We start from the raw sequence: 24,116 nt of genomic DNA, 5'->3' as shown, positions 1-24,116 counted from the left end.
GAATCTTCAAGTTTTAACACTGGAAGGCCTTGGGTTTTAGCAACTTCACCAAATGTCAAAACTGCTAATATTTCTCTTGTATGGAAATTCAGTTCAGTTCAGTTGCTCAGTCGTGTCCGACTCTCCGCGACCCCATGAATCACAGCACGCCAGGCCTCCCTGTCCATCACCAACTCCCGGAGTACACTCAAACTCATGTCCACAGAGTCGGTGATGCCATCCAGCCATCTCATTCTCTGTCGTCCCCTTCTCCTCCTGCCCCCAACCTTTCCCAGCATCAGAGTCTTTTCCAGTGAGTCAACTCGTCGCATGAGGTGGCCAAAGTATTGCAGTTTCAGCTTTAGCATCAGTCCTTCCAATGAACACCCAGGATTGATCTCCTTTAGAATGGACTGTTTGGATCTCCTTGCAGTCCAAGGGACTCTCAAGAGTCTTCTCCAACACCACAGTTCAAAAGCATCAATTCTTCGGCGATCAGCTTTCTTCACAGTCCAATGTATGGAAATTCAGTTCAGTTCAGTTCAGTCACTCAGTCGTGTCCGACTCTCCGTGACCCCATGAATCACAGCACGCCAGGCCTCCCTGTCCATCACCAACTCCAGGAGTTCACTCAAACTCATGTCCACAGAGTTGGTGATGCCCGCCTCTAATTACCCATCTCCTAGTTTACCTCCTTGGCCCTTCTCTTTGGTGACAGAAACCAGCAATATGACCAGTTAGATTGTAGATTCCCAGTGATTTTTTTTCCCCATCAGAACCACTGCCCCAGTCAATCTCAAACACCTCTGACGTGTATTCGCTCAACTCTTTACAAGCCAAGATTACACTCTCAGAACTAGAGACAAGTCTGCTTCTGATACCTCTGCTTTAAGAGCTTGGAGTTTAAAAAGCTAAGCCAGCCCAGCCCATTTAATTGTAATTAAACACGATTTCTGAATAGATACAGTGATTTCTTCGCACCTCCAGAGCTGACCAGGTCGAAACAGGTGTGATAGAACAGTAGAAACCAGGAGGGAGGGGGTTCAGGGGGCCAAGGGTTTAATCAGGGGCTCCGGTCAGTGACCTTTCAGACCCTTTTCCTTGTGAGATTCTGCCATTTTTTTCCTCTGTTAAATGCATTCCTGGTTTTGGCTCACTCTTTCAGCCTGTTGAGAATGTTGTGGAATCCAGAGTTACAAAACACACCTTGGAGGACACTCAAGACAGTGGAGTACATTTTATTACGCCAGCGGGTCCAAGGGGAATCAGTTCCCAACAAGGACCCTGATGTTTCTGAGAGGCCCAGTTTTATACCCTTGCTATATGACTGGTTATATGTTAGCAACCTCTTTGTTGTATGTGACTGAGTTTTACAACAAATAAGTGCTAGGAGACAAACAATTAAGGGTGCGGGGGGCGAGACAGTGATTATACATCAAGGGGGGATGTCTCCACGGTTAATCTAACAGGGGCAGCCTGACCTCAACTACAATCTCTGTCAGTCATCTGTAGGGAGGGAAGTTAGCAACAGTTTCCTCACTCTTGAGCAAGGTTCAGGCCCAGTTCACATCCTGTCTTTAAGATGGATGACAGGCTTCAAGATGGAGTCTCTCCTGCTTTTCTCACACTGGCTCCAACAAAGACATTTAGGGGCTCCGTTTTGTCTTCTAGCATCTCAGTAATTCTCCCAGCATTGATTCCTCCTCCAGTTTGCTTCACAAACCTGTCAAGAGGTTCTTTCAAGCTGGTGAGAAAAACCTGGACCAGGGGCAGACCATAAGTTGGCAGTATTACCACCAGACTCATTCCACAGACAACTTGTACACTGCCCCAGCTTACAATAGACACCTGGAACTGCACCAAAAAAAGAAGGCAGAAAGGGAGCAAGTACATCTGTTTGACATTGTCAGAGACCCAGAGAGGCTGTGAGTTGGGGTCAGCATGGGATGGAGCAGCAGGAGAGTAGCAGGGCGGGATCTAACTGAAAAGAGGAAAAGGGTCAACTTTTCTTAGTTTGAGGGTAGGAGGTGAGGGCATATCCAAGCCCAGAAAATTTCTCGGGTATACAAGTGGAAAGTTGGAGGATTTCATATCTGGGATGAAGTTATTTCTGGAGTCAAGAGGAAAAGTGGGTATAGGCTTGAACAACTGGTTCTCCAGTTCAAAGAGTGTATTAGAGTTCTCCAGAGAATCAGAACCAACAAGATGGACATATATCCTAGAGTGAGTGTTATTTTGAAGAATTGAGTCACATGATTACAGAGGCAGGCAAGTCCAAAATCTTCAGGGCAGGCTAGTAGGCAAAAGACCCAGGGAAGGGTTGATGCTGCTGCTCAAAGGTGGTATAAGGCAGAATTCCCTCTTCCTGCTCTTAAAACCTTCAACTGATTGTGTGAGCCCACCTATGTCATAGAGAGCAATTTGCTTCACTCAGAGTCTACTAATTTCAGTGTTAATCTCATGTAAAAAAAAAAAAAATACCTTCATAGCAACATCCAGACTGATGTTTGACCAAATATCTGAATTCTGTGACAACTGGATCCAAGTTGACACATAAAATGAACCATCGCAAGTAGTATTAATGATCTCATTTATAGCCATAGCAAAAACATGAGGAAATGTAGATAAAGACTATCGAATGTGGAGGGAATCCTCTGGATTCTAGGAGGCTCTTATTTTTAGTAGGTGTTCTGTGGACCCTGGGGTTTCTGATGGAGCCAGAGCTGATGATGACAGTGCGGAAGAGTTATGGGGGAAAAAATCCACCCACCCCACCTTCAAGGAGAGCCACCATCAGCTTAGAAGCACAGACCCTATGAAAGCAAGCCTTCTGTATGCAAATTCTGCTCTCAAAGCCCCAGTCAGTGACTGCTGGGGACCCACACTAGCCCCAGGGCACAGATGCTTTCAAAATAACAAACTATAGGACTTGCCATTTCATTCTTTCTCCTTCCTCTAAGTTTACCATGGGTCAAAGGCATATATACTTATTTCATTGAGATCAGTGTGGTTATTTATTTTCAAGGCTGCCATTTTTCAACAGAATTTCCAGTTGAACTTCTTTCCTCCACTCACAAGCCTGAGGTCTTTTCACATCCATCCTGTCTTTGGCAAGAATCCTTGGAAAGTAGCCTTGGAGATATACCTAGTGGTAAGCCACCTGCTCTGGATTGAGGGTGGATCTATTCTGGTCACAGGCTTTGTGATCTGGACAAAGGAATTGAGTGTATGCCTGTCAGATTGTCAGGCGATACTAAATTTGGTGGACCAGCTGAATTCTAGCAGAAAATCATGCAAAATAAGGTCGAGCAATTGGGGAAAAACTGACCCACAGGAAAGACAATTGGATGAAATTCAGAAGGACTATATGGACCTAGAATTCTAACTCTAGGAATGTGACTAGCTATGCGACCTTGTAATACAGAGACCAAGCCTCAGATATAAGAGCTGTGCAACACTCAAGAGTTTCGGAGAGAAAGGGACTTTAAAATAAGCCATCCACCCCTCTCCCCACTACCACTTTATATGCGTCAGATAAAAAGGTTTCTTCCAATTTTAAAAGGTTATGGTCCTCCAAGTTTATGTCCTCTGACCTTCCAGGTCCAGTTTCTGATCCTCTCCATCAGAACTCCTTGCCCCTGCCACTCTAATTCGCAGGACCATGCTCAGTATCCTATGGTACTTCCTCCATATGCCTTGAGTTACTTCATGTTGTTCAGTCACCAAGTCATGTCCAAGTCCCTTGACCCCATGGACTGCAGGACGCCAGGCTTCCCTGTCCTTCACTATCTCCTGGAGTTTTCCCAGGTTCATGTCCATTGCATCAACGATGCCATCAACCATCTCATCCTCTGCCACCCTCTTCTGCCTTCAATCTTTCCTAGCATTAGGGTCTTTTCCAGTGAGTCAGCTGTTTGTATCAGGGGGCCAAAGTGTTGCTTACCTTCCTGATTCCCAGGCTAGGTTATTAGCACCTTGAAAATGGGATCATGTCTTGTTTATCTCTGCGTTTCCAAGGTCTGTCATAGTGCCTGGCACATAATTAATGATCAATGAATCTTGGCTGAATAATAATAAAAAGAAACTCCACATTTGCTCATGCATCATGGTTATCATATATTCCTACCCCCAATGTTCTCCTTTATACAGCCAAATTCAGTGTCTCTCTTAGTATTGTAAAGGTCAAAAATTGAACACAGTTCCCCACATTTTTGACCAGCAAAAAATATAGGGAGAAAAACATACAATGCACCTGGAATTTTCCTTCTGATAAGAGAAACTGAAGAATGCACTGGCTTATTCCTAAAGCTACATCACATTAAGCTGAAATACCAAGATATTTTCACATGGATTTCTGCCATGCTGAAGCTCTCACATTCTGCATATGTGCAGTCGATCTTGAACCCCAAATGGAGGACTTTATATTTTGTTGGTTTGGGGCTTAAGGTTAAATCCAACCAAAATCACTTTAAATTTGATGCTATCAGTGACTACATTAGCAATCCTTCCTGGCTTCAGGTCAAGGGTAGATCTGACATGCAGATCTTTTTTGTTTTTATCTCCCAGTGTGACAACAATGTTGAAAGGGTTGGGACTCGACAAAAGCTCCTATGGTAACCACCCTCTTCCATGTTAATCCAGAATCACTCATAAAATTCATGAATAATCAATCATAAGCTGATAAACACACTCCAAAATACTGCCAGACACCTCCAATTTCTCTGTCTTATCTGCAAAGATCTTAAGGATAACATTTTAAAAAGGTTTTCTTTTTTTTTTTTTCTGATTTTATTTTTTTTTATTTTATTTATTTATTTTTTTAATTAATTTATTTTTTATTGGAGGCAAATTATTTTACAATATTATATTGGTTGGTTTTGCCATACATTGATATGAATTTGCCCTGGGTTTACATAAGTTCCCCCTCCTGAACCCCCCTCCCACCTCCCTCCTCCCTTTATCCTCCCTCTGGGTCATCCCCGCACACCAGCCCCGAGCATCCTATAACATGCATTGACCCTGAACTAGTGATTCGTTTCACATATGACAACATACGTGTTTCAGTGCCATTCTCCCAAATCATCCCACCCTCACCCTCTCCCATAGAGTCCCAAACTGGAGCCTATTATACAGAGTGAAGTAAGCCAGAAAGAAAAACACCAATACAGTATACTAACGCATATATATGGAATTTAGAAAGATGCAAATGATAACCCTGTATACGAGACGGCAAAAGAGACACAGATGTATAAAAAGGTTTTCTAAAGTACATGCATAATCAGCAGTAGCTCCTGAAATTTGCCAGCCAAGTAATCCATTAAAATAAATACAACATGGCTTGTATGGTACAACTTCCTAGCATGCATACGCTGGCTCTGGTGCCAATGGCACTCTTTTCTAAGTCTCCCAACCCCTGCCCCTTTTAAGTATACCTAATTTAGAGTGACTCAGTGGTAAAGAATCTGCCTACCAATGCAGGAGATGCAAATTTGTTCCCTGTGTCTAGAAGATCCCTTGGAGAAGGAAATGGCACCCCACTCCAGCATTTTTTTCCTGGGAAATCCCATGGACAGAGGAGCCTGGTAGGCTACAGAACATGGGGTCACAAAATAGTCGAACACGACATGGTGACTAAGCAACAACAATTTAGACTATGGCCTGGCGTTAATATTGAGCTGACTTCCCATGGTTGGGATCCCATCTCAGGGCATATCCAGTCTTCCATGATTTCTCACAAATTACCCACTGTGACTATGAGATCAGAGGGCAGGTTCTTTACACATCCTATGAAACAAACTTAGACTTGAAAACAAACTGTGGAGTGTGTAGCCTTAACAAGTGTGGGGAACTATTCTTCACGTTTAAGTGGCAAAGGTCTTCAGACAAAGAGATCTATTTTTAGTTCTTCTGATTGTCACCTGAGTGGCAAGATGAGGCAATGGGACAGGTTTGTGTCATCCTGAACTTCAATTTTACACACAACCACCTAGTATGAAGCTGCTCTTCCTCATCTCAGGACACATCTTATGTTTTCCCCAGTTAATCTGAAGAATCTACACCTTTTGGTATTCTTCTGGTCTTTTCTTTTTAACTTAACTATAGCTGATTTATAACACTGTGTTAGTTTTAGGCTTCTGATGTTGTGATGCTGAACATTTGAAGGCCATGAATGCTACCACAGTATCAAGAGGCCAGGAATTTAGAAGATCTTCTAGGAAAAAAGATGTCAGAATTTGAGATGGAGGCCACAGGGCATGCTCACATCTTCCCTGGTAAGACCTCAGGCTGCTCTGTTACCTCTTGGTTCAAGATGCCTGAACCAAGAGGTAACAGGAAACCATCCTGATGATAGAATGAGTTTTCCTCTCACCCCTACCATCCTTGTTCAGATTATAAGCTTTGAAATGAGGTAGGCAATGTCCATGATTTTGTTTCCATAACATGTCAAAGAATGAAGTCAATAAAATACCCTAAGTTTTAGGATAGGCCAGGTTTTGTTTTTCCACCTGACTGGAACTCCAAAAAGCCATAAGCTTTCAAAAAGGGACCCAGTAACAACTTATTTTATGGTACAGTATTAAAGTTTGGGTTTTTAAAAGGTAGCTTAGAGATAAAGTAGATAAGGAAACCAAAGTCCAGAGTGGTTCAATGACTTGCTGAAGGTCACGTGGTTACAAAGGATGGAGTTGGTCCTTGAACCCGGAGCTTTACAATTTAGGACTCCCTTTAGGTTAACTTGCTACTGCCCCTTTGCACAAAAGTTGTGGTTTCTTTATTACTCTTTATTTCTGCTCTTCTCAATTTGAGGATGTTTTTCTTCCTAGACAAGAGCAGAAGAGAGCAGAGTTTGAATAGTTCTGGCTTCTGCTAATATCATGCCACATTTTCTGAGAATGGGAATGTGGAAGATGGTAAATTTAGAGACAGAGAAGCCAGTAATGGGAAAATAGGGTTGGCGAGGACTGACTAGGTACAGGTGTAACACAGAGAGACCAGGGAGGTCACGGCTGACCCCAGATGGAGGCAGGCAGCAGTGGAGGGCTACTGCTGAAAGGCACTCCAAAGAGATCCTGGGATGTGTTTATAGAAGGCTGACATGCAACGCCCAGGAAGCAGTCATTAGGCTACAATCCACATTAGTCAGATCTCTATTGAAAATGATGTCCATTTTGTCACGCTTTGAATGTGAGAGCCCTGGAGGAGGGGGGGATATAAAGGGACAGGAAATCATTACTTAGAGTAGAAGTGAAGGAATCCATTCAGATATGACCTCAATCAAATCCCTTATGACTATACAGTGGAAGTGAGAAATAGATTTAAGGGACTAGATCTGATAGATAGAGTGTCTGATGAACTATGGACGGAGGTTCGTGACATTGTACAGGAGACAGGAACCAAGACCATCCTCACGGAAAAGAAATGCAAAAAAGCAAAATGGCTGTCTGGGGAGGCCTTACAAATAGCTGTGAAAAGAAGAGAAGCAAAAAGCAAAGGAGAAAAGGAAAGATATAAGCATCTGAATGCAGAGTTCCAAAGAATAGCAAGGAAAGATAAGAAAGACTTCCTCAGCGATCAATGCAAAGAAATAGAGGAAAACAACAGAATAGGAAAGACTAGAGATCTCTTCAAGAAAATTAGAGATTCCAAGGGAACATTTCATGCAAAGATGGGCTCGATAAAGGACAGAAATGGTATGGACCTAATAGAAGCAGAAGAGGTGTATTATTAAGAAGAGGTGGCAAGAATACACAGAAGAACTGTACAAAAAAGATCTTTATGACCAAGATAATCACGATGGTGTGCTCACTCACCTAGAACCAGACATCTTAGAATGTGAAGTCAAGTGGGCCTTAGAAAGCATCACTACAAACAAAGCGAGTGGAGGTGATGGAATTCCAGTTGAGCTATTTCAAATCCTGAAAGATGATGCTGTGAAAGTGCTGCACTCAATATTTGGAAAACACAGCAGTGGCCACAGGACTGGAAAAGATCAGTTTTCATTCCAATCCCAAAGAAAGGCAATGCCAAAGAAAGTTCAAACTATTGCACAATTGCACTCATCTCACATGCTAGTAAAGTCATGCTCAAAATTCTCCAAACCAGGCTTTAGCAATATGTGAACCGTGAACTTCCAGATGTTCAAGCTGGTTTTAGAAAAGGCAGAGGAACCAGAGATCAGATTGCCAACATCCGCTGGATCATGGAAAAAGCAAGACAGTTCCAGAAAAACATCTATTTCTGCTTTAATGACTTTGCCAAAGTCTTTGACTGGTGGATCACAATAAAATGTGGGAAATTCTGAAAGAGATGGGAATAACAGACCACCTGACCTGCCTCTTGAGAAACCTATATGCACGTCAGGAAGCAACAGTTAGAACTGGACATGGAACAACAGACTGGTTCCAAATAGGAAAAGGAGTACATCAAGGCTGTATATTGTCACCCTGCTTATTTAACTTATATGCAGAGTACATCATGAGAAATTCTGGGCTGGATGAAGCATAAGCTGGAATCAAGATTGCCGGGAGAAATATCAATAACCTCAGATATGCAGAGGACACCACATTCATGGCAGAAAGTGACGAGGAACTAAAGAGCCTCTTGATGAAAGTGAAAGAGGAAAGTGAAAAGTTGGCTTAAAGCTCAACATTCAGAAAACAAAGATCATGGCCTCTGGTCCCATCACTTCATGGGAAATAGATGGGGAAACAGTGGAAACAGTGTCAGACTTTATTTTTTTGGGTTCCAAAATCACTGCAGATGCTGATTGCAGCCATGAAATTAAAAGACGCTTGCTCCTTGGAAGGAAAGTTATGGCCAACCTAGATAGCATATTAAAAAGCAGAGGCATTATTTTGCCAACAAAGGTCCCTCTAGTCAAAGCTATGGTTTTTTCCAGTGGTCACGTATGGATGTGAGAGTTGGACTGTGAAGAAAGCTGATCACTGAAGAATTGATGCTTTTGAACTGTGGTGTTGGAGAAGACTCTTGAGAGTCCCTTGTACCACAAGGAGATCCAACCAGTCCATTCTAAAGGAGATCAGTCCTGGGTGTTCATTGGAAGCACTGATGCTAAAGCTGAAACTGCAATACTTTGGCCACCTCATGCGAAGAGCTGACTCACCGGAAAAGACTCTGATGCTGGGAGGGATTGGGGGCAGGAGGAGAAGGGGACGACATAGGATGAGATGGTTGGATGGCATCACTGCCTTGATGGACATGAGTTTGCGTGAACTCCGGGAGTTGGTGATGGACAGGGAGGCCTGGCGTGCTGCAATTCACGGGGTCACAAAGAGTTGGACACGACTGAATGACTGAACTGAACTGAACTGAACTGCAGTAATCCAGACTGCTGAAAGCAACCACTGTTTCTGTCCCACCTACTGCCTGACGGCTCTAGCAAGTAGGAGAAAAGAGAGGGAAGAGGGAGGGGAGTCATCCCAGCCAGAAATTTCCCTCCAAACTGCTGGCCTCTCAGCATGGAATTTTAGAGGCTGATTCTGTCTCCTCTCTTTCCAGTCAAGGTTAAGATCCCCTGCCAGAGGTCTCTTCCTGAAAGAACTGAACACCTAGCAACATCAGTTCTTACTAACTAAAGATGACTTCTTTACCCACACAGAGCTCGTACCATGTAAGTTACCATTTCCACTTGCTGGTTGGAGGGACTTTGTGAGCAAAGTGGTTGAGGAGATTCAGGCTCATCGCTGGAACCTCACACTGACCACAGCAGCCTGTGGCCTCTGCCTGATTTCTGACTTGTTTTCACCTGTATGTAAAAGATTATCTTTTTTTAAAAAAAATTATTTTAAGGTTTTTCTTGGATGTGAGAGTTGGGCTGTGAAGAAAGCTGATTGCCGAAGAATTGATGCTTTTGAACTGTGGTGTTGGAGAAGACTCTTGAGAGTCCCTTGGACTGCAAGGAGATCCAACCAGTCCATTCTAAAGGAGATCAATCCTGGGTGTTCATTGGATGGACTGATGCTAAAGCTGAAACTGCAATACTTTGGCCACTTCATGCGATGAGTTGACTCACTGGAAAAGACTCTGATGCTGGGAGGGATTGGGGCAGGAGGAGAAGGGGACGACAGAGAATGAGATGGCTGGATGGCATCACCGACTCTGTGGACATGAGTTTGAGTGAACTCCGGGAGTTGGTGGTGGACAGGGAGTCCTGGCGTGCTGTGATTCATGGGGTCGCAGAGAGTCGGACACGACTGAGCGACTGAACTGAACTGAACTGAATAGTTGATTTACAACGGTGTGTTAGTTTGGTGTACAGCAGAGCGATTCAGTTATACACATACGTTATTTTTCAGTCTTTTCCATTATTGGTTATCAGAAGATATTGAATATAGCTCCCTGTGCTCTACAGTAGGCCATTGTTGTTTATCTATTTTATATACAGTAGTGTGTATTCCTTCTCAGTCTTCAGCAAATCATTATGGGTATCTACATCACTACTAACTTTCCTGCCTACGTGAACTGCTTTACCTAACGGCGTACCGAGTGTGATGATACAGACATATGAACCTCAAAGCCTCAGCATTAACTTCCTGAAGTTAAAGACACCGGATTCATCTGGTTTTAGACATACCCTATGCCGTAATTCCATATTTTAGAGAAAGGTGGTGATGTCTTTAAAACAATTCTCTGTCACATCTTCTTTGCCCTTCTACAGAGATGTTAAGCTTCATTTAATCTCTCCTGGTAAAAAAGGGAGAAAAGAAAAAGAAAGGCACACACAGGAGAAAGACCCTTGTTGGTATCACGCACTAGGTTCTTGCAGGCCAAAGACTGCAAGTAGAAAGTCCTTGTGTATATTTTAAAAGTACATTGTTAATTATTTTAGGTGTAATGGTAATATGAAGATTCTTAAAGTTCTTACATTTTAGGGGTGGACACTGAAATAGTTAAGAATGAAATGATAAGATGTCTGAGATTTGCTTCAAAATAATGTAGGAGGTGGGGAATTTGTAGGGGTTTGCATAAACAAGATGGCTCATGAATTAATCATTGTAGCTGAGTGGTCGGTATATAGGGGCTCGTCACACTACTTCTCTACCTTTGTTCAGTTCAGTTCAGTTCAGTCGCTCAGTCGTGTCCGACTCTTTGCAACCCCATGAATCACAGCACACCAGGCCTCCCTGTCCATCACCAACTCCCGGAGTTCACTCAAACTCATGTCCATCAAGTCGGTGATGCCATCCAGCCATCTCATTCTCTGTCGTCTCCTTCTCCTCCTGCCCCCAATCCTTCCCAGCATCAGACTCTTTTCCAGTGAGTCAGCTCGTCGCATGAGGTGGCCAAAGTATTGGAGTTTCAGCTTTAGCATCAGTCCTTCCAATGAACACCCAGGACTGATCTCCTTTAGAATGGACTGGTTGGATCTCCTTGCAGTCCAAGGGACTCTCAAGAGTCTTCTCCAGCACCACAGTTCAAAAGCATCAATTCTTCGGCGCTCAGCTTTCTTCACAGTCCAACTCTCACATCCATACATGACCACTGGATATATCTGCAATTTCCCATAATAATCTTTAACAAACTGACAGCAGCCAAGGAAGTGGGGAGTGTAGCAGAAAGTGGCCTAGTCCCCGGGCACATGCCACCTGACTCACAGAAGACCAGGTATGCCGACAGAAAGAGGTCATGAACAGTTGGGGACATCTGCTTTGTGGTCAGACTGACCTGGGATTGAATATCAACTCTGTCAATCCCATCTCCCAGCACAGGGTGAGCCTCAACTGTGTCCAAGGACAAACCCACACACCTTCCAGAAACTGCTGGTCTCCTATAGGATTAAACCATGTCTGGTGTTTTTCACTTAATGCTCGAACAGCTTTCTATACCTACATACTGAGATTGACCTTGACTGCTTTCTTGGCTGTATGGCATTCCACTCTATGGCCATGTTCACTATTGCCACTTCCCAAGAATGAATGTCAATGTGTTTATGATTTTTGCTATGGAAAAACAATACTGTAATGAATATCCTTCTATGAATATCTATACATGAATACAGCTGGAGGAAAATTCACAGAAACTGAATAGCTGCAAATGCCTTTATAATTTTGATGTTGTCAAATTGGCCTTTAAAAGTGCTTCCACTGATGTGCCCACCCACTGGGTGATGTACCCACCCAATGAGGCCCAAGGAGGCTTTTTTCTGAAGGTGGAACAATGGGCATGAGGGTGAAAGAACTAACAACGTCCTTTACAATTCTTTGACTCTCTAATAAAGCATCACTGGTACTATTTCTGGGGTCCTTGGGCGCTGACTCCACTGAAGACGAGAGCCTAGTTGTGCTTTTCCATCTGCCAGAAACCGGACTTATTTTTGGTAACTTGGTGACATGCTCCCTACATGTCCAGGGGATTCTCAGCTTCCCTCCACAATGACCTATTTGTGGCTGAATATTTAGCTGTTCCTTCAATCCTGATGTCTGGTCTACAACCTATTTTGAGATTTGATAGGTTGTTTTCCAGCAAAAACTGTGGGTGCGAACACCAAAATATAATCTTACACCCTGTTATCTGTCTGGGAAGGGTTCGTGGACAAAACATGTTTTTATTTTTATTATTTAATTTTCAAACTTTTATTATGGGAAATTGCAGTTATATACAAAGGTAGAGAAGTAGTGTGACGAGCCCCTATATACCGACCACTCAGCTACAATGATTAATTCATGAGCCATCTTGTTTATGCAAACCCCTACAAATTCCCCACCTCCTACATTATTTTGAAGCAAATCTCAGACATCTTATCATTTCATTCTTAACTGTTTCAGTGTCCACCCCTAAAATGTAAGAACTTTAAGAATCTTCATATTACCATTACACCTAAAATAATTAACAATGTACTTTTAAAATATACACAGATAACTCAGTGTTCAGATTTCCAAATGCCTCATAAAATGATTTAAACAGGATTTTTAAATGTGAGAAAAGCAAATATTGAGGACCAGGAGATCTGAGTTCAAGTCTTAGCTCTGTCCCTCTCTCCTTGGGAGACTTGAGATAATTCTCCTGACTCCCTTTGCCTCTGTTTCTTGGATTTGAGGGCTGGAAAAGACCAATCTGAGCCCTTTCAGGTGATGCTAGTGATTTGAGGAAACAGGAAAAAATGGCAATAATTAAAAGTAGAGTCAAGTTTGAATTTCTATATAATAGTGACCAGATCAATAAGTGTCTGCTAAATTCAATAAAATTTACAAAATCTGTCTACTTTCATCCCCATGAAAAAGATATGTTAGGGTCAGGGGAGCCCTATCTTTTCCTCTTGGCAGACAAGTGCTTTTCAAAGTGAAGTAGATATAAGAGGTTCCTTTCATTTTAAAGCACATAATCTTAATATAGTGTTTGTTTAAAACCCGCAGATACCCTTTAAAATATCATGTTCTTAGGAGTCTGGAAACAGGTCAAGAAGGAAAGGAAGAAAGAAGATAGACCTGTCATTGGTTCTGGGAGTCAAGCGATGCCTTTGGGAACTCTATTATCCAGTGAGATAACACATGCATGAATAAATTATAAAGTGCCATAAATCTGTGATTAGAAAAATGAGGGTCTCCAGATGGTCTTAAATCACTCCTAGCATTTTCCCCTTTGAATTTCTACAACCAGCAATCAGGTTTCTCTTCTAGAGAAAAACTCTCTTTAAAAACCAGGGTGATAAGGAGAAGGAAAGGGAAAGAGACAAAGATGCACATTGACAGGGAACTGAAAACAGCGCTAAAGACTCCTGAAAATCATTTCTTTAAAAAGTCCATTGCACACACCTTTTCCTCACTCTGTATGTGCGGGGACACAGGAGGTGATGGTGATCATGGTGTGAAAGGAGGGAAGGAGAAACCACGAAAGGAAGACTCTGCATTTCTCATCTTGGTTTGAAGGCAGAATGGAGAACTTCCTGAGCAGGTGGCTTGCAGCTGTCAGGAAACCTGTGTGTCTCTATCTTCTCAACAAGGGGGATCCTTTAGCAGCAAAATAGCTTGGGAAGGCTGAGGGGCGGGCACCTTTTCTCTCTTTTGAAGACAGCAGTGCTTAGGGTTTGCAGAGGCTGGATTTCTGCTATTTGAACATCTGCAGGGCACAGTCTCTGCCTTTCATCTGAACAACCAACCAGTGCCTACACCTGGAGTTGTGATACCTGTTTCCCCTAAGCGCACAGAAGACCCTGACCAGCTATCCTGCTGTTGAAGCGTGAAGAGTCTACCACTCCCTGTCGGGTCAGGGAGGGAGAGAGAGACTGCGTATGGGTGGGGTGGTGGTGGTGGGGGGACTGGAGAGCTGAGCTTGGGAGAACCCAGCTGGATTCAGTGTCTAGCTGCAGGACCACCGTCCTTGGCTGCCCAGGACTGGTCAGAGCAACACGATGAAGATGCACAGTCACCGTGGCAACCAGCTCACAGGCAAAGCTGTTCCTTGGCAATCCACCTAGACCTCCGCCCTCCCCACCCCGCCAGCCCCACTCCGTTTCTGCCGCCGCGGCTCACACACAACTCTTCCTCCCCTGTGTTATGCCTCACACATCACAGGACCCGTGGGGCGTGAGCAAGTGAGGGGAAATGAGGGAAACAGAGATCCAAGACGCAGGGAAAGAGAAACTTTTCCAAGCATAGGTGGGAAGGACCCCTGTGGTCTGAATGACCTCCGCTTGCCGGTGACTGGAGATAGAGGGATGGAGATTGTGGTCGGAGAGAAGAGAGGGCCAATGAGTAGCAAAGCTGGACGACCAGGCAGTTTATTTGCTCATTGTTGCCAGAAACCATGAAAACTGAGCAAAATTAGAGGCGAGAGTTTATTCCCACTTCTATTTTCCTTTCTACCCGCTCCCTGCCTCTTTTCTAAGGGCCTGTTGTGGAAACTAATACTTCCCTGGTGGTTCAGTGGTAAAGAATCTGCCCACCAATGCAAAAGATGTGGGTTCAATTCCTGGATCGGGAAGATCCCCTGGAGAAGGAAATGGCAGTGCACTCCAGGATTCTTGCCTGGGAAATTCCATGGACGGAGGAGCCTGGAGGATTACAGTCCATGGGATCGCAAAGAGTTGGACAGGACTTAGCAACTAAACAAAAGCATCATGGACACTTGCCGTGAGGACTTGTGCCCTTACGGTTCCTATTCAGTGGGAATTCATTCATTCATTCAACACACACTGAGCACCTGGCTACGGGCAGCATCATTCTGGGCTCTGGGGCTGCAGAATTAAAGATATATATATTATCTCTGTTCTCTTAGAATTTACAGTGTTTAGCAGAGGGGGCTGACTGAGGAAAAAACAAGCAGGCAGAATAAAAGAATTGAAGATTAGAATAAAAGTCTGGTGATTTTTATTTTTAACCACAAATCAAGGGCTTGTGGTTAAGGCTAAGAGGAAAGGGCTAGTTTTTGGCTCCACTGTCTTTATTTTTCAAATATTTTATTTGAGCCTGGCATTGTTTTTTTTTTGGGGGGGGGCCTGCTCCACATAGCATGTGGGATCTTAGTTTCCTGACAAGGGATCAAATCCACAGCCCCGGCAGCAGAAGTGTGGAGTCTTAACCACCAGACTGCCAGAGACGTCCCTTTCAAATATTTCATTTTTGAAATACTTTTAGGCAGAGGAGTTGAGCTCTCACACACACATACACACACCAGGCTTCCCTGATAGCTCAGTTGGTAAAGAATCTGCCTGCCATGCAGGAGATGCCAGTTTGATTTCTGAGTCAGGAAGATCCCCTGGAGAAGGGAAAGGCTACGCACTCCAGTATTCTGGCCTGGAGAATTCCATGGACTTTATAGGCCATGGGGTCGCAAAGAGTTGGACATGACTGAGTGACTTCAACTTCACTTTGGACATCTACAAACACCTGATACCATCACCCTAATTAAGATAACAGATGTATTCACCACCTTCCAGAATTTCCTTGTGTCCCTTTTGAGTGTGTGGTAAGAACACTTATTGTGAAATCTATCCTCTTTAATAGCTGTATTTTGAAGTGCATAATTCTGCATCTTTAACCACAGGTACTTTGTCCTACAGCAGATCTCTAGAAGTGATTCATCCAGCAAAACTGAAACTTTGTACTCACTGAACAACTCATCTCCCCTACCTGCAGACCCTGGCTACCACTATTGTATCACCTCCTTCTATGACTTGATTTTCAATAAAGTGGAATCACATAACATTTGTCCTGTGATTGTGTAGATGTGTGCTCAGTCATGTCTGAATCTTTGTGACCTCATGGACTGTAGCCCACCAGGCTCCTCTCCCCATGGAATTCTCTAGGCAAGTATACTGGAGTGGGTTGCCATTTCCTACTCCAGGGGATCTTCCCAACCCAGGGATTGAACCCATGTCTCTTGTGTCTCCTGCATTGGCAATAGGATTCTTTACCACTAGCGCCACTTGGGAAGCCCGTCCTGTGACTGGCTTGTTCATTTAACAAAATATCCTCCAGGCCCATCCATGCTATTGCAAATGGCAAGATTTCTTTTTTTTTTAAAAACTGAATAATGTTCCTCAGTGAACACATATCACATTTACTTTAATCCATTCATCTGTCGATGGACTTTTCAGTGGTTTCCACATTGTGGCTGTTGTGAAGTGTTGCAGTGAGCATGGAAGTATAGATATTAAATCTCTGCGGAGGCAGCAAAAGCGGTGCTAAGATTAAATGGTCAGGGAAGGCCTTTATGAAGAAGAGTCATGTAAGCCAAGACCTTAAAGGTGATTGGGAGTGAGGGAAAGAGGTAGAGATTGTGCCCAGCAGGGGAACTCCGTGGAGGGTTGGAGAGACTGGGCCACCCAGGCATTGTTGGAGGAACAGGAATTAGATCAGCATGCCTTCTGATAAGTCTGCAACTTAGGCAGATGGGGATCAATTAGAAAGGTCAGATGAACTAGGACCTCAGAGGCCATGGAAGGTGTTTGGATAATATATCCTTAGTTCTGTAGCAGGCCACTGAATGGGTTTCAGCGTGAGAGTGGTCTAATCAGATGTACATTTTAATTTCAGTAGGACTTCCAGACGATGGGAGTCAGAGAGGAGGGACATGGACCCCTGAGTAGGTTATTGTGATCATCCAGGTGAGAGATGATGGGGGCCATGTGAAAGAATACACGATGCAGTCACGAAACAGGACTCCGGTTTTAAGTCCTTTTGAGCTTTGTTTGTTTATCCTTTTAGAAGGAAAAATACAGTACACGAGTAAACAAAACAGTGAAGAGGCAGGCTCTGTAGTCATATCCTGACACCCAATTCCTGTGGGACCTTTGCAAGTTGCCCAAACTCATGTACAGAAAATGAAAGTGCTTATAAAGACTGCATGAGACAATTAATCTAAAGCAATTAGTATGATGCAAGATATACAGGGGGGCTTCCCTTGTGGCTCAGCTGGTAAAGAATCTGCCTGCATTGTGGGAGACCTGGGTTTGATCCCTGGGTTGGGAAGATCCCCTGGAGAAAGGAAAGGCTACCCACTCCAGTATTCAGGCGTGGAGAATTCCGTGGACTGTATAGTCCATGGGCTTGAAGAGCTGGACATGACTGAGCGACTTTCACTTTCAAGATATATAGAAAATGTTCAAAAATTGGAAGCTAATGTGATTGGTCATTGAAAACTCCAAATCAAGCAGTCTAGTTTCTGGTCAGGTAAAATTATCAGCAGGTGAGCAAAGCGAGTGCTTTCTTTGGACTCAATTAAAATATGTATCTGATGCTGATTGCAGCCATGAAATTAAAAGACGCTTACTCCTTGGAAGGAAAGTTATGACCAACCTTGATAGTATATTAAAAAGCAGAGACATTACTTTGCCAACAAAGGTCCATCTAGTCAAGGCTATGGTTTTTCCCATGGTCATGTATGGATGTGAGAGTTGGACTGTGAAGAAAGCTGATCGCCGAAGAATTGATGCTTTTGAACTGTGGTGCTGGAGAAGACTCTTGAGAGTCCCTTGGACTGCAAGGAGATCCAACCAGCCCATTCTAAAGGAGATCAATCCTGGGTGTTCATTGGAAGGACTGATGCTAAAGCTGAAACCGCAATACTTTGGCCACCTCATGCGACGAGTTGACTCACTGGAAAAGACTCTGATACTGGGAAAGGTTGGGAGCGGGAGGAGAAGGGGACAACAGAGAATGAGATGGCTGGATGGCATCACCGACTCTGTGGACATGAGTTTGAGTGAACTCCGGGAGTTGGTGGTGGACAGGGAGGCCTGGCGTGCTGTGATTCATGGGGTAGCGGAGAGTCGGACACGACTGAGCGACTGAACTGAACTGAACAAAATAGGAAGACAATCTGTACTTATGGTAAGAGTCCAAAGGGAGTTAATAATGCAGGATGTTTTAGGAATTCGGAGATACAAGTCACATGGCAGAGAAAGTACATAATGGTCAACAAGAACATAAGTTTTGGCTGAGCAATATTCCACTGTGCATATATGTCACATCTTCTTTATTACTCAGCCATGAAAAAAATGAAATAAAGCCATCTGCAGCAACATGACGGAGAAGGCAATGGCAAGCCACTCCAGTACTATTGCCTAGAAAATCCCATGGATGGAGGAGCCTGGTGGGCTGTAGTCCATGGGGTCGCTAAGGGTCGGACACGACTTAGCGACTTCACTTTCACTTTTCACTTTCACACATTGGAGAAGGAAATGGCAACCCACTCCAGTGTTCTTGCCTGGAAAATCCCAGGGACGGGGGAGCCTGGTGGGCTTCCGTCTATGGGGTCACACAGAATCGGACACGACTGAAGTGACTTAGCAGCAGCAGCAGCAGCAGCAGCAACATGAATGGACCTAGAGATGATCACATTAAATGAAATAAGTCAGAGAAAGATAAATATCATATGATATTGCTTATACGTGGAATCCACAAAAAATGAAACAAATGAATTTATTTACAAAATAGAAATGCACTCACATGTAGAAAATAGACATATGGCTACCAAAGGGGATAGTGATAGGGAAGGGGAAGGGAGAGGAGAGATAAATTTAGAGTTGGGGTTAACAGATACACACCGCTATATATAAATAGATAAATAACAAGGACTTACTGCATAGCATAGGGAACTATATTCAGTATCTTATAATAACCTACAATGGGCTTTCCAGGTGGCACTAGTGGTAAAGAACCCACCTGCCAATGCAGGAGATGCAAGAGACTCAGGTTCGATCCCTGGGTTGGGAAGATCCCCCAGAGAAGGGCTTGACAAACCACTCCAGTGTTCTTGCCTGGAGAATTCCATGGACAGAGGAGACTAGCGGGCTATAGTTCATAGGGTCACAGAGAGTTGGAATTGGAAACAACTGAAGTGACTTAGCACGCAAAAAGAACCTGAAAAAGAAAGTTTATATATATGACTGCATCTCTGTACTATATGCCTAAAACTAACATAACATCATCAGTTAATGACAATTCAATTAAAAAATAGTTTGAAAAAAGAATTTAGATAGGGAATCAACACTGCGAAGAGAGCCATCACCAAAGACAACTTTGTTTTGTATAAGAAAGATTTCTCGGACTGGCCCATCTCCCTGTGAACTGTCTTCCTCCCCTTTGAAATCCCAGACCACTACCGCCTTCTCCTTAGCTCAGAAGAACATTAAAAGAAAGAGAAAGAGAGAGAAACAAGTTTTGAATCTGGATTTTGAGCTGTAGCTGTGTGAATCCACTGTGTCATCTACAGAAATGGTGAATGTCCATGCTGTCCGCATAAGGTCACGGTGAGGCCGTGCAGGTCATGGTGAGGTCATATATTAAAGGGCTTGCTCGGCACGATCCCTAGGACCTAACAAGGACTTGATCAACAGAAGCTGCTGCAGAAATGTTTGCTGATATGTTGCGGGTTAGAAGATCCATCTCCAAAGATGGTAATGCTTTGCTGCAGTGACAAGGACATCACTGAAAATTAAGAGTCCATTTTCGCTGTGCTTCTCTGACCCTCGGTAGGACTATTACTTTGCTAGGGCTGTTGTAACGGAGTTCCACAAATTAGGTGGTTTGGGGAACAGAAATGTATCTTCTCAGGGTTCTTGAGGCTAGGAGGCTGAGATCAAGGTGTTGGTGGGGTTGGTTCTGTCTGAGGCTGTGAGGGAGAACCCGTCCTCACCTCTCCCCTCGCTCTGATGGTCTGCTGGCCGTCTTTATTGGTCCTTGGGTTGTAGATGAATGACCTTCCTTGTTTGGCACCTTCATCTTCACATGTCGGTGTTTCTGCATCCAAACTTCTTTTTATAAGGATACCTGTCGGGGAATATTGCCTCTTCTGGATTTGAGGCCATAAATTGTGTTCCCCTCTCCTCTGAGGACGGATGTTAGGGAACATTCTGAGTCGCCTAAAGGGAGTCAAGAACACTTCTGCTTTTCAAGCGGGAATGTGGGATTTCTCTTGAGATTCTAAAAAAAAAAAAAAAATAAGGATACCTGTCAAACTGGATTAGGGGAGGGGACTTCCCTGGCAGTCCAGTGGCTAGCGCTTTGCACTTTTCACTGCTAAGGGTGTGGGTTCAGTCCCTGGTCAGGGAACTAAAATCCTGGCGTGTGGCATGGTCAAAAATATAAATAAACTGGATTAGGGGACCAGCCTAATGATCTTATCTTAACGTGATCATCTAAAAAGACTGTTTCCAAATAAGGTCACATTCCTGGGCGGTAAAGAATCTGCCTGCCAATGCAGGAGACTTGAGAGACACTGGTTCAATCCCTGGGTCAGGAAGATCCCCTGGAGGAGGAAATGGCAATCCACTCCAGTATTTTTGCCTGGAGAATCCCATGGACAGAGGAACCTGGTTGGCTGCAGTCCATAGGGTCACAGAATCAGGAGCACTCTGGGCCTTAGGACAGCAATATCACTTTGTGGGGGACACAATTCAAATCATAACAGTCAGTATACCAACATTGTTTCCGTGTCAGGTTAAGAGACTAGTCTAAGCCTCCACAGCTAGTGGGAAGATTGGGACGGCAGGAGGGGACCTGAGCTGATTTTTCAGAGACGAACTCTACAAATCATGCTACTTGGGAGAGGCCCATCCTCACTAAATCAAATGCTTCCCAATAGGCAGCAGCAGTTTGCTTATAGGCAAATAACAGTCATACCCATGTCTCCACTATAAATAGCAGCCCCTATACCAACGAGCAAGCACCCACCCTGCTTTCTATGTGCTTTCTATATGCTATATGTTTGGGGGATTCAGCCTTGACATTACGCCACTGGGCCACTGTGAATGCTGCCCGGGTTGTGCACTGCACAAATCTGGAGGATGTCATTTCCATGATAGTCTATTCTGGACAAAAACATGCAGCAACCCTGAGACCACACCCAGTCCCCACAGTCTACTTCTCAACTGTGTTTTCCCACCTCCCAGCTATGCATTCGGGCTTATTAGCGGGACTCAGCAATGTGTGCGTGTGCGTACGTAAACTAGGGGAGAAGAAAAAGAAGAGGGAGAGAAGGGAAGAGAAGTGAGAGAGGTAACAGATCCCAGTAGAATAGTCTGTATACAACCCTTGAAAAGGCTAACAACAGGAAAAATAACATTAAGTTCTGACAGTTCTTAGAAGAAAATCCACTAAATTATGGAGAAGAAGTCAACCAGCGGCTTAGCAACGGGCAGAACGCTTGTGCTAATTATAAAGGGATAAAAGAGAGTCACAGCGAAAAGCAAAGCTTCACTAACAGGTACTTGAAGGCCATGTGCAGGACACAAAACTGAGACAGATTTTCAGATCAGGTCTGGAGCTGATGCTTGGAGTCTGGCCTCGTTTCAAGCTGAAACATTTCTATGTTGAAGCAGGAAGGTGATGAAGGATTGAAGGATGAAGCTTCAGGGCAAGGAAGAGCATATTCCTAATTTTTACAAGCTGGACTCAATGGACATGAGTTTGAGTGAACTCCGGGAGTTGTGATGGACAGAGAGGCCTGGCATGCTGTGATTCATGGGGTCACAAAGAGTCGTACACGACTGAGTGACTGAACTGAACTGATGTCACTTGTAGGGCTTCCCAGGTGGCACAGTGGCAAAGAACTTACCTGCCAATGCAGGAGACACAGGAGATGTGGGTTTGATCCCTGGGTCAGAAATGGCAACCCACTCCAGTATTCCTGCCTGGGAAATCCAATGGACAGAGGAGCCTGGTGGGCTACAGGCCATGGAGTTGCAAAGAGTTGGATACAACTGAGGGACTGAGCACGCATGCATGTTACTTATGCTATATAACCAGCATGCTTACTGTGATTTGAACAAATCACAGCTTGAAAGAAACTATGCCAAATGTAATTAATTGGTATTTATCTTCTTTGGGTGGTAGGGTAGTAGATCCCCTCCTTATTTTCTCCTCCTCCTTCATGTTTATTTTCCTCTTTTTTTCTTGTTTTTTTTTTTTTACATTTTCCTCAATGAAAGTTATTTCTTAAAGGAAATAATCCCTTTTTTAATTGAAGTTCTTTGTGTAGATAAGGTAGCACACCGAATTTTTTTCCTCTAAATGGCTAAAAGCTATTGTGTGATTTAGTTTCAAAAAAGTGTTCAGCATCAGAGGAACTGGTTTATTCTAGAAGGAAATGTACATGCTGGAATATGTAATATTCAGGAAGATGAATCCACACTTTGGCCCCCAAAACAGCTGAGGATAGATTTTATTTTTGCTTAGTCCTAATTTTAGTGTAGATGAAGCTCAGTCTTAGGGGCTAGAAACCAAATTCTCAAGCTTGGATAGCCAGAGTACTTTCTGAAGGCCATTTTATTTTTATGACAATTTGGTTCAGAATTAATGAGAACTACTTTGCATAAATATAATTTTATATTCTAAACAATACTTTTTGGGGATTCTTCCACTCACCTTGTAGATATAGATTATCAAAGTTGATTTTTTTTTTTGTTCCCAACTCACTACTGTTCTAGTCTATGAACCTCAGAGATAATTATCTTTTAAGGTCCACAATTTTAGAACATTTATCAGGTTATTAAAGCCACCAATTATGGTATAAAACACCCAAGGAATTTCGAGACTGTCGGAGGGATTGAGAAAACCAACTTCAAAGATTCCACTCGGGAGGAAGGCGCACACAGGATGAGAACAGCTTCTTTGTCCTGGTTGAATCCTCGTGTTTTTACGTCTTTTGAAATGTTCCTTTTTTCTTCTAAAAGAAGAGATAATTCTTCTTGTGAACAAGATCCTCAGAAGTCAACAGATGACTCTAAAATTTCAGAGAGATCTTCATGTCCCCAAAGTCTATTAAACCATTAAAATGATTTTTGATCCCTCCAGGTGATGCAGTGGTAAAGAATCTGCCTGCCGAGGCAGGAGATGCAGGAGATGTGGTTCAATCCCTGGGTCGGGAAGATCCCCTGGAGAAGGAAATGGCAACCCACTCCAGTATTCCTGCCTGGCAAATCCCATGGACAGAGGAGCCTGGTGGGCTACAGTCCATGGGGTTGTAAAGAGTTGGCTACAACTGAGTGAGCATACACACAGAAAGCACAGTGGTGGGAATAGATTGGCACAGACGGAGAACATGTGATAATACAGATGCTGGCGATCTTTGCTGGTCTGGGAGCCACAATGCCAGATACATTAACTCCATTCAAAAATGTCTTTGAATGGCCATCGTGGTGGTTGATTCTCAGGGCTGAAGGGAGCCAAGAGAATTTCCATTTCACTTGGTAGACTGAGAGACTTTCACCTTTAAACAAGTTCTAAAAATACAGTGTCTATTTTAAAAGAGAAAAAACAAGTCTTATATGGCACACGGCCAAAATTTAAAGAGTAGCTTAGGGAAATAAGGGAGGAAAAGCTAAGGAGGGCCCTCCCCTCCCAAGGTAAACCCCCTGTTACAAACCTCAGTGATAAGAGTGTGTGTTAGTGTTACTTGTTCAGTTGTGTCTGACTGTTCGCAACCCCATGAACTGTAGCCCTCCAGGCTCCTCCGTACATGGGATTTTCCATGCAAGAAGACTGGAGCGGGTTTCCAATTGCTCTTTTCACATTATCTCCACCTCATTTGCAGGAGGAATGAGGTTCCTGATGCAAGACTTTGTTTCCTCCTCCTAAACAGTAGAGAGATGGAGGCACAGGGAAAACAGAGGCGGGGGTTGCAATCCCAGCCACCGAGCAGGAGGCAGAGCTGTGGACGTCAATGCTGCGGGGGCC

This window comes from Moschus berezovskii, chromosome 3 (assembly GCF_049115385.1).
Source record: "Moschus berezovskii isolate FMDL1 chromosome 3, NW_MosBer_1.0, whole genome shotgun sequence".
In the NCBI taxonomy this organism is placed as follows: Eukaryota; Metazoa; Chordata; class Mammalia; order Artiodactyla; family Moschidae; genus Moschus; species Moschus berezovskii.
This window is presented reverse-complemented; position numbering follows the sequence as displayed.